The sequence below is a fragment of the Pogona vitticeps genome, chromosome Z, assembly GCF_051106095.1.
Source record: "Pogona vitticeps strain Pit_001003342236 chromosome Z, PviZW2.1, whole genome shotgun sequence".
In the NCBI taxonomy this organism is placed as follows: domain Eukaryota; kingdom Metazoa; phylum Chordata; class Lepidosauria; order Squamata; family Agamidae; genus Pogona; species Pogona vitticeps.
Window position 1 is genome coordinate 1,546,820 of NC_135799.1, and position 10,377 is coordinate 1,557,196.

Consider the following 10,377-nt stretch of genomic DNA (forward strand, 5'->3'; position numbering starts at 1 on the left):
TACAAACCAAATTCAAAAAATAGGTACATTTAACCTTTAGTCATCAAAATATATACATAGTCCATGTTCTTTCGCCGTCTTCATTCTTCAGGTCTTCTTGATAAGGCGTCAGCAACACAGTTCACTGACCCTCTGACCACCTTCACTTCAAAGTCATAGTCCTGTAGGTTTAAAGCCCACCTCATAAGTTTGCTATTGTGGGTTTTCATTGTCTTTAACCATTGCAATGGTGAATGGTCAGTACACAGAATAAAATGTCTTCCCCAGATGTAAGGCTTGGCCTTCTGGATCGCGTAGACTATGGGCCAAACACTCCTTCTCCACGGTTGCCAAATGTCTCTCACCTTTTTGAAGTTTCCTACTCAGGTAGGACACTGGATGCTGGTCACCATTCCCATCCTCCTGGCACAGAACTGCTCCTACCCCGCTGTTAGACGCATCGGTGTAGATGATGAACTCCCGGTCGAAGTCTGGAGCACGCAGGACAGGATAGTTGATTAACGCCTCCTTCAACCTCTGGAACGCCGCCTCACAGTCGCTGGTCCACGGGATGCGGTCATCAGCCTTCTTCCTCGTCAGATCGGTCAGCGGAGCCGCAATCTCGCTAAACCTCGGGATGAACTTTCTGTAGTAGCCCACCAACCCAAGAAATGATTTGACTTTTTTCTTGGTGTTGGGTCTAGGCCAATCACGAACAGCTTCTATTTTGGCCTCCAGGGGTTTTATCACTCCTCCCCCTACCATGTGACCCAAGTATTTTATTTCTGGGCTACCCAGCTGACACTTGCTGGCCTTTACTGTTAGCCCTGCTGCACTTAACCTCTGCAGCACTAACTCCAGGTGTATCAGGTGATCCTCCCAGGTATTACTGAAGATCCCTATGTCGTCAATGTAGGCCACTGTAAAGTCACTGAGCCCTGCCAAGGTCTGGTCCATCAGCCTTTGGAATGTGGCTGGTGCATTTCTGAGACCAAAGCTCAGGACTCGAAACTCATAGAGACCAAAAGGGCTGCAAAAGGCAGTCTTTTCTTGATCCCTGGGATCAATTCTTAATTGCCAATATCCCTTTACCAGGTCCAATGATGAGATGAACCGACAACCCCCTATGGTTTCAATCAGGTTGTCTAGCCTGGGCATTGGGTAGGCATCAGGAGTGGTTACACGGTTTAATTTCCTATAATCAACACAAAACCTAATGCTCCCATCAGGCTTGTCCACAAGGACTATCGGAGAGGACCAAGGACTAGAAGAGGGGACGATTATGTTCTCCCTCAGCATCTCGTCCAGCTCCTTCCGCACCTTGTCCCTATAGGGTCCCGTTACCCGGTATGGGGATACTGCCTGCGGGGGTGCATCCCCTGTGTGGATCCGATGCATCACTCCCTTCACTATCCCCGGCTTGTTGGAAAACACCTGTTGATATTTACTAAGCAGCATTTTTAGTTCTCGCTGCTGGTCTTGGGTGAGTGCAGGACTGATCTTTACCTCCTCTGGGTTGTATTTTACTTCCCCTCTACCCTCCCAGAAGGGTAATTCAGCTTCCTCACTCTCAGCTGCTTTTATCGCGAATAAAACCCTCTGTTCCCCTCTGTAGTAGGGTTTTAGGGCATTCACATGAACCACCCTCCTTGCTTGGTTCTCCTCCTGCTCTATAAGGTAGTTCAGGTCTGACATTTTGGAAATGACCCTATATGGTCCTGCCCATTTGAGCTGCAGTTTATTCTCTCTGCAGGGCCTAAGCCAAAGCACTTCCTCCCCTGGGTCAAAGTGCCTCTCTCTAGCTTTGTGGTCATACCATGTTTTCTGTCTGACCTTCTGAGCTTGCAGGTTTTCTGCTGCCAGCTCTAGATTTCTCCTTAGGTCATTCATCAAGGTGTCTATGTAAGTCACAACGTCTTGTGGGTCATCCTGGGTGATCTGCTCCCAATTTTGTTTGATCAAATCAAGGGGCCCTTTCACCCTTCTCCCAAATAAAAGTTCAAATGGACTGAACCCGGTACTGGCTTGTGGCACTGATCGATAAGCAAACAAAAGGGATTGCAGCTTCTGGTCCCAATTGTTTGGATTCTCTGCCAAGTAAGCCCTAATCATGCGCATTAGAGTCCCATTGAACTTCTCAGTTAACCCATTACTTTCCGGATGATAAGCAGTGGTTTCCTTGTGCTTAATTCCACAGATTTGCCATAAGCGTTTCATGAGCTTTGATGTGAACGATGCGCCCAAATCTGTGATTATCTCTGAGGCAAATCCCATCCTGGACATATACCCCACCAAAGCATCGGCCACTGTGTTAGTTTCAATGTTAGTCAAGGGTATGGCTTCAGGATACCTTGTGGCATGGTCCACAATGGTTAGAATGAACCTGTTCCCCCTCTTTGTGGCCTTGGGCAAAGGTCCCACAATATCCACCCCTATGCATTTGAACGGAGTGTCAATCACAGGCAAAGGGCACAACTTTGCTTTGGTCCTGTCGCGGTTATTCCCCTGCCTTTGACACACATCACATTGTTTACAGAACTCCCTGATCTGCTTCCCTATGTCAGGCCAGTAGAAATTCTGTGTGATTCTCTGCTGTGTTTTGTTCACTCCTAAGTGCGCAGCAAACATGTCAGAGTGCCCCCTTTGTAAGATCATGGGGCGAAAGAATGCTCCAACTACCGCACAATTGCACTCATTTCACACGCTAGCAAGGTTATGCTCAAAATCCTCCAACATGGGTGTCTAGCCCAGTCCCCCTCGCGTTGTGGCTGGATCACCCTCCTCTCCCCACGCTCGTTGCGGGGGTATACTACCACTGTCCATTCTAGCAGCTCTAAGGCTTCCCGCTTCGCGCTCGCGTCCTTGGGCTCAGGCAGCAGACCTCCTCCCAGCTGCAGGTTCAGGAACTCTTTCATCAGCGTGGCAAATCCTTCTTGTCCCGCGCTCCACTCTGTCTGGATTGCCTGATCTCTCATGGGCGGTGGTTTGCCTGTTAGAATAGTAAAACTTCGCACATTTTCTTCCCCTTTTATACCCTCCTCCCACACAATCCAATTCAGCTCCTCCCCTTTCTCATCAGCTACGCACACCTCAAGTGACTCTTTCCTTTCCTCTTCTCTCTGTTCTATTTCTACTAGTATGCCCTCCAAGCAACCGTGGCTCTCCTCTGTCATCTGTTCTCTGTCTCTCCTACTGCTGGACTGATTTACAAGGACTGTGAACTGATTTATGCCTAAACTCTGTTGCTATTACTGTGAATGACCATTGGACTGAATGAGGACAAAGCTGTATGTATCTATCCTGCAACAAACTTGATTTAATATAATTTTCTGCTATCAATACTGTCTCTTTGCTTGGTGACTTCATCAATCTGGGAAATTCTACTTGTTAGCACCACCTGGCACGCTACCAACTCTTTCAATCTGCTTATTTAACTTATATGCAGAATACATCATTAGAAAGGCCGGACTGCAGGAATCCCAAACTGGAAGAAGAAGAAGAAGAAGAAGAAGAAGAAGAAGAAGAAGAAGGAGCTATTACATTAAGTAGTCAAAACTTCAAGATGGGCAAGAAAAAATGTAAGATAAACCACAAAGAAAGAAGAAGAAAAACTGCAAAGGCTGGGAGTGGATATGAATGGAGAAACCCTGGACCAAACAGTGGGAGAACCTGATGATACGTCATGAGGGGAAGATAGGAGATGGATAGAAAACCAGAGAAACCCTCCTATTGGGGAGAGAAAGAGGTTAGAACATGGAGGAGAAAGATTAGGGAGGAGAGAGGCACGCTAGCTGCAGCGAGAAAGGGAGAGATGGACTAACCTCTCAGAGTCGGTCCCCATTCCCTGCTTCTGGGACCCTGCAGTTTCCCAAACGCCACACAGGCTGACCTTACCCATGGGAGACACAGCAGGGATCCTCTAGTTCTGCAACCAGATATTTAAACCACTGACCTATCCAGCAAGTTTACTCAGAAATACAAGGATGGAGTTTGATTAGAATTGACGTTTTACTGGAAAAGTTCTATGGTTTACTTGCAAATTTCCTCCCCTGTACAGTACTTAATTTAAAGGCTTTGGAAATCCACAAATGGTGAACCCATGAAAGGAAAAGGGCAAGGAAGCATTGAAGAACCTGGATTAATAAAAAGCCACTGTTGGCTCATATTTAGCTTGCAACGTACAACAATTCCAACCATCCCTCTCGCTCGTAGTTTTGCTGAGCCAAGTATCCCCCATCTTTTAACTGTGCAATTGGTTTCTTTTTCCAAGGTGCAGGAATTTGCACTTACCATGGCCAGGTAGGATCTTGCCAAAAAGAGGGGGGAAATAGTATTATTAAATATACCGGTGAGGGTTTAGGGGCTAGTGTTTTGTTTTGTTTTTTGGAAAATAGTTAACAGTTGTTGTGGGTTTTGGGGGCTCTTTGGCTGTGTTCTGAAGGTCGTTTTTCCTAACGTTTCACCAGTCTCTGTGGCCGGCATCTTCAGAGGACAGCACTCTGTGCTCTGGTGTAGTTAGCTTGGGAGTGCAGTATTTATGGCTGTAAGATAGGCTTTTGTCTTTTTCTGTAGATGGGTGATTAGTGTGTCTTGTGGGTGTATTGTTGTGCTAAGAAGAGATTATCTGTCACTGTGGTTGATGGGTGTCATTACCTGGTCTTTTGTGTGTAGTGATCCCCTGCCCTTGTGGCTGGGTAGAGTTCGTTGACCTTTTGCATGCTCTATTTTTGAGAGCTGGGAGCCAAGTTTTGTTGAGCTTCCCACCTTCCTCATTTACCATATTTACAGAATAATCCCAAACAACACGCTAAAGGAAACAAGCCAGCTCATGTCTAGCACAGCGACCACAGTAAAACAACAGCAAAAACTATAAGAGATTGAGTGTGACTGATATTGACAACCACCATCGCCACTACCACCGACTTCAAAGGGCAGAAAAAGCTCCCCAACTCCCTCCAGAGGAGAGCAGAAAGTAAGACGAATTACTCACTTCCCACCCTTGTCCTTTGATAAGAGGGAGCCGACTTAGTCTGTGCAAGCATATTGGGTAAAATCCAGAGGAATATAATAATGCAAAATGAAACAAAACTAAAACAGACAAAATGGAGGTTTTCAGATCATGCTCACTTCTTCAAACACGTGAGGGGGGAAATGAAATATTTCCTTACTAACACATATGGTTCTTCTGCTGTCTTCGTTTACTTTTATTCCTATATTTTCTTCCCCCACCACCCCATAATGTGTTGTAATGAGATGTATTTTTGAACCCATAATGTGTTGCATAGATGTGTTACAGAAAATTCATTCCTGATTTCAGTGAATTGGCTACACCTCTGACAGAGCTAACTAAGAAAAGACAGCCTGTCAAAGTTAAATGGACATCAGATTGTCAAGGTGCTTTTGATGCCTTAAAGGCCAAGATTATTGATGCACCTACAGTGGACCCTCGACTTACAGATGGCTCGACTTACAGACTTTTTGAGTTACAGACTTCTCTGGGTGCAAAATTTAGGTTCGACTTGCAGCCAGAGATTTGACCTACAGACTGGAAAAAAACCCAAAATGGAACAAAAACAGCCAGTTATGGATTAATCAGTTTTCAATGCATTGTAGGTCAATGGAGACTCGACCAACAGACTTTTCGACCTGCAGCCACCATTCCAATACAGATTAATTCCATAAGTCAAGGGTCCACTGTATACTGAAATCACCTGACTTTGACAAACCTTTCATTTTACAGACTGATGCCTCTGAATTTGGTCTTGGTGCTGTGTTGTTACAGCAAGGGGAAGATGGGAACCTTTACCCAATCTCATACTTCTCCAGGAAACTCTTAGATAGAGAGAGACATTACGCAGTACCTGAAAAAGAGGCGCTTTCTATATTTTGGACTCTAAATCTTCTTAGACCTTACTTATGGGGGCGTAAATTTACACTCCAAACAGATCACAGAGCCTTGGTTTGGTTGCAGAAGATGAAATCTCACAACCAAAAATTGTTGAGATGGAGTCTAGCTTTACAAGATTTTGAAGTTCAACATATCCCTGGAAAGCTTAATGTGGTGGCTGATGGACTTTCTAGGATGTACTGTGAAGATCCAGATGTTCCAGAACGTTGAAGAAGATGGAAGCATCGTTGGAGTAATTACTGTGTTTGAATTAACTGACATAACTACTTTTATTTTCTTTATTAGAGATGTTTAACCAAGAGAATGTATTGCTGTTACTCATTTTCATTTTCATTATGTAACCAATAACTTTTAGTTACTTTGTCTAATTACTTAAAATTAGACCAGAATTACTGCTCTGAATTTTAAAGAATTTTAGTGGTGGCATGTAATGAGATATGTTTTTGAACCCATAATGTGTTACATAGATGGTATTTGTAATCATGAATATAGCCATAGAGAATCCATTTTGGAATAATATAAGGGTCTGTGCTGGAAAATTACTAGCAGCAGTTTTAGTCTCCGAGCTGCCAGGCTTATCAAGGCCGCAGAGAGAGAAGGACATCCGTAGCCAAAATATTCCAACCAGTATACTGTAAATAACACCTGGGTTCTGTGAGAAATTGAGGCGGGGACAAACACTATTTCCTCCTTCCTGATTGGTTGGTTACATCAGGAAGAGAGAGGAGGGGTTGTATCTTGTAAGTTGTAAAAATGGAGTTTTACAGAGAAGAGGAGAGATGGCTATAATCATGGATTTATTTTCCTGATGGATTACTTATTACTTTGAAGATGGACTTTACCCAGTATGGACTTTCCAGTTTCTGATGGACTATGGACTCCTTGGACTATGTAAGGATGTAGTTTATTTTTTAATATAGGGGAGAGGCCTAGCCTTTCTTTATTTTTATAGCAGGATTTTGATATGAGCTCTGATGCATATTAATGGAAATGATTTTCTATCAACTACGCTTTTACAATAAACTAATTTCTCTTTATTTTACTAATAAATGTCTTTTTGCTTAAAGATTGGAAGTCTGGTCTTTTGAACAGAAAAGTTTGTTGTTTTACTTTGCTACCATATAATTGGCCATACGTTACCATAATTGAGTCAGTTATTCATGCAATTACATGTTCAAAGTCTCTTTTTTAAAGGGAACAGACTTAAAGGCAGAAGGCCAGTTTTCACAGCCTGACTGAGGCCTGACTCACTCGGTTCATAAAGGAGTGAAATGGATTCTAGGTTTTCTCTGTTCCCGGCATTACCTGTCTTCTAGGAGAAGGGTAATAGCTTACCCTTGGGTTTTTGATTGATCCTACCAACTTCCTTTCCCCTCTCTTTTGCTCTTACCTGATTATCGGCTTTCTGTCCTCTGTGGCAATGTTTACAATATAAATTAATGCCAAATTCCAAGTGAGTTTCCATTTGGGGAAGTGGGGATTTGAACCCTAGTTTCCAGTGTCGTAGTTTGTCACTCTCCCCAGTCCACCATACTGGGCACCGTTTCTCTCTTAGATGCCAAGGAGAACTCCACTCCATGCGCCACCCAGATCAACAACCTCCACTTTTTTGCCCTTTTCTCTGTGCAGGCACACGATGGGATCCCCAGTCCCTTCCTCGCTCCCTCAGCCCTTTCCTTGATGGATGTTTCAGAGGAGCGGGGTGTCGGCAGGAGGGGGTGCTTCCTCCCTGGTCCTCTCATATCTCCCTTCCTTCTAGCCAGTGTTCCTTGTGGGCCTCAGGATGGCCAGGCAACATAGGATGTTCATGTATCTGGCTCAAAGACAGGCAAAGCAGGAGTTGCTTGATTTTTGGCTACTTTTCAAGAGGCAGGAGGAGTGGATGAGCTGTTCAAGTCACCAGAGCCATCAGTCTCTGAAGAGGAAAAGCTGGTAGCTTTCATGCAGCAATTTTAGTCTCTCTTTTCCAGTTGGCCAGATAGAACGTTATGGACTACATGTTTTGTACAGCCTGGAGAGCATCCACCTGTTCAGTCTGCTCCTTAGAGAGAGATGTAGGCCAGGCTCATGGAACAAGAAATAGAAGCCATGTTAGACACGGGCATGACTAAGCACCCTAACTTACCCACCAATGTAGCTTACGTCACCAGTGGTGGGGGTTGTGAAGAAAAGTACTTTTTGAAATATTCAACCAGAAGTGAGACTCTGTGTTTCCTATAGGAAGTTGAATCAGATTATTCAAGTTGATCCGTGCTCCATGCTGTGGATGGATATCCACATGGAGACCCTGGGAAAGGCCCAATATATCAGCACAATTGATCTAATCAAAGCTTATTTGCATATCAAGGTACATAAGGATGTTTCAAAAAAAATCTACAATTGTCCCACATGTCAGGTTGTTGAGCTGCATCCAAGAATGTAGAAGGGACTGACTGAAGAACTCTCAGAACTGCTGATTATGAACTGGCCACCATATAAACACCTAGAAAACAAAGCAGTCATAACTAGAAGCCAACACGAATTTGTCAAGAACAAATCCTGCCAGACTAATCTGATCTCATTGTTTGATTGGGTAACCTCCCTGATAGGGGGAATGGTGTAGACATCTTATATCTTGATCTAATTTGGTCTAACCAAAGCTTTTGTTAAAATGCCCCATGATATTCTGATAAGCAAACAAACTAGGTGTGGGCCGGATCAAACTGCTGGCAGGCTACAGAACCCTACTCAGAGGGTGATTAACACCTCCTTCTCAAACTGGGAGTGGGTCACAAGTGGGGTAACCCAGGGCTCTCTCCTGGGCCCTGTAAACTCCAACATTTTTATTCATGATCTGGATCAAGAGATGCTGGGAGTGCTGATGTTATTTGCAGATGACACAATATTGGGTGGAATAGCTAATACCCTGGAAGAGAGTAGTTTCACTTTGGGCTGAAAACAACAAAATGAAATTTAACAAGGATGAATGCAAAGTACAGCACCTCAGACATAGAAGCCAAACATACAGTTACAAAATGGGGGATACTTCAGTGTCGAGACCAGCTCGAGAAATGTGAAGTGTGCTGTAAAATAAATGACTCCAAACACACAGAAAGCTTTGCTCTTTTTTAGCCCTTCAGCATGGCTGGGGAGACTGTCTGTGTCTCTCTGTGTCTCTTGCAGCATTCCTTTGTTCCACTGCTGCTTCCCTTATCAGTTCTGGTTCCGGCCACCTGTCAGAGCGATTTATTACTTCCATAAAACGCCTCTGCTACAAAATTCAGCCTGTTACACAGCTTCTAGGCATACATATACACGCCTACTAACCTACATCACACCACACAATACAAGAGGAAATGAAGAAATACTTCTTCCTGTTGCCTTAGGGACAGGCCCACAAGGCACATAGATATATAAAAAGATACATAGACTTATGGAAAATTGCTAGACTAATTAATAATATGCTCTCTGTTCTGCCTACAGCAGAATCATCTCCTTACACTTCAGGAGCAAGAAATAGATCACCGGCTAAACATGAGTCAAGAGTGTGATGTGGCTACAAAAAAGGCCAATGCTATTTGAGGCTGCGTTAATGGAAGTATAGTCTCCAAATCCTCAATGTACCAGTTCCCCCTGTGTTTGGGCCCTGGTTAGGCCTCATCTAGAGGACTGTGTCCACTTCTGGACACTGCACTTCGAGAAGGATGCTGACAAAAATAAAACAAATTCAGAGGAGGTTAAACAAGAATGATTAGGGGACTGGAAACCAATCCGTAGGAGGAAACACTGAAATAAACTCAGCTTGTTTAGCCTTGAGAACAGAGCACTGAGGGGAGATCTGAGAGCACTTTTCAAAGACTTGAAAGGCTTTCATTCAGAGGAGGAGCAGGACCTGTTCCCGATCAACCCAAAATGCAGGACATGCAACTCTGTTACAGGAAGTCAGATTTTGGTTGAATGGCAGGGAAAACGTCCTAACTGTTAGAGCAGTAAGACAGTGGAACCAATGACCTCGAGAGCTGGCGAGCGCTCCAACACTGGAGGCAGTCAAGAGAAATTTAGACCCCAACCTAGCAGATATCCTTTGATTTGGATTCTTGCATTGAGCAGGGGGTCGGGCTTGATGATTGGCCAAGGGATTGCTCGGCTGCTGCTCCACAGAGCCTGAAGGAAACACATGGGTGTCCTCAGGGTGGGGGCAAGGTGAAACTTCCTCCCCCACCCCACAAGCCATTGAAAAATCCATCTGTATGCTTGCACACACTTATCTCTATGCAGTGTCATGGTTGACTATGAAACAAGAGAACACATCCCAACAAACTCCGGAATCGGCTGGAGTAGACCCATGGAAAGATCCCAATCCATTTCCCTCTTTAAGAGATCACCCACCTCTGAGTTCTCATTCAGTCCTTACCAGTTTTCATCCACCTGTCAATGAAGCTTTCCCCACATCTCACTAAGGTTTAGGGTGGCTTTCCTTTGGTTGCCCCCCTTGTTTTCAAAACAAGCAC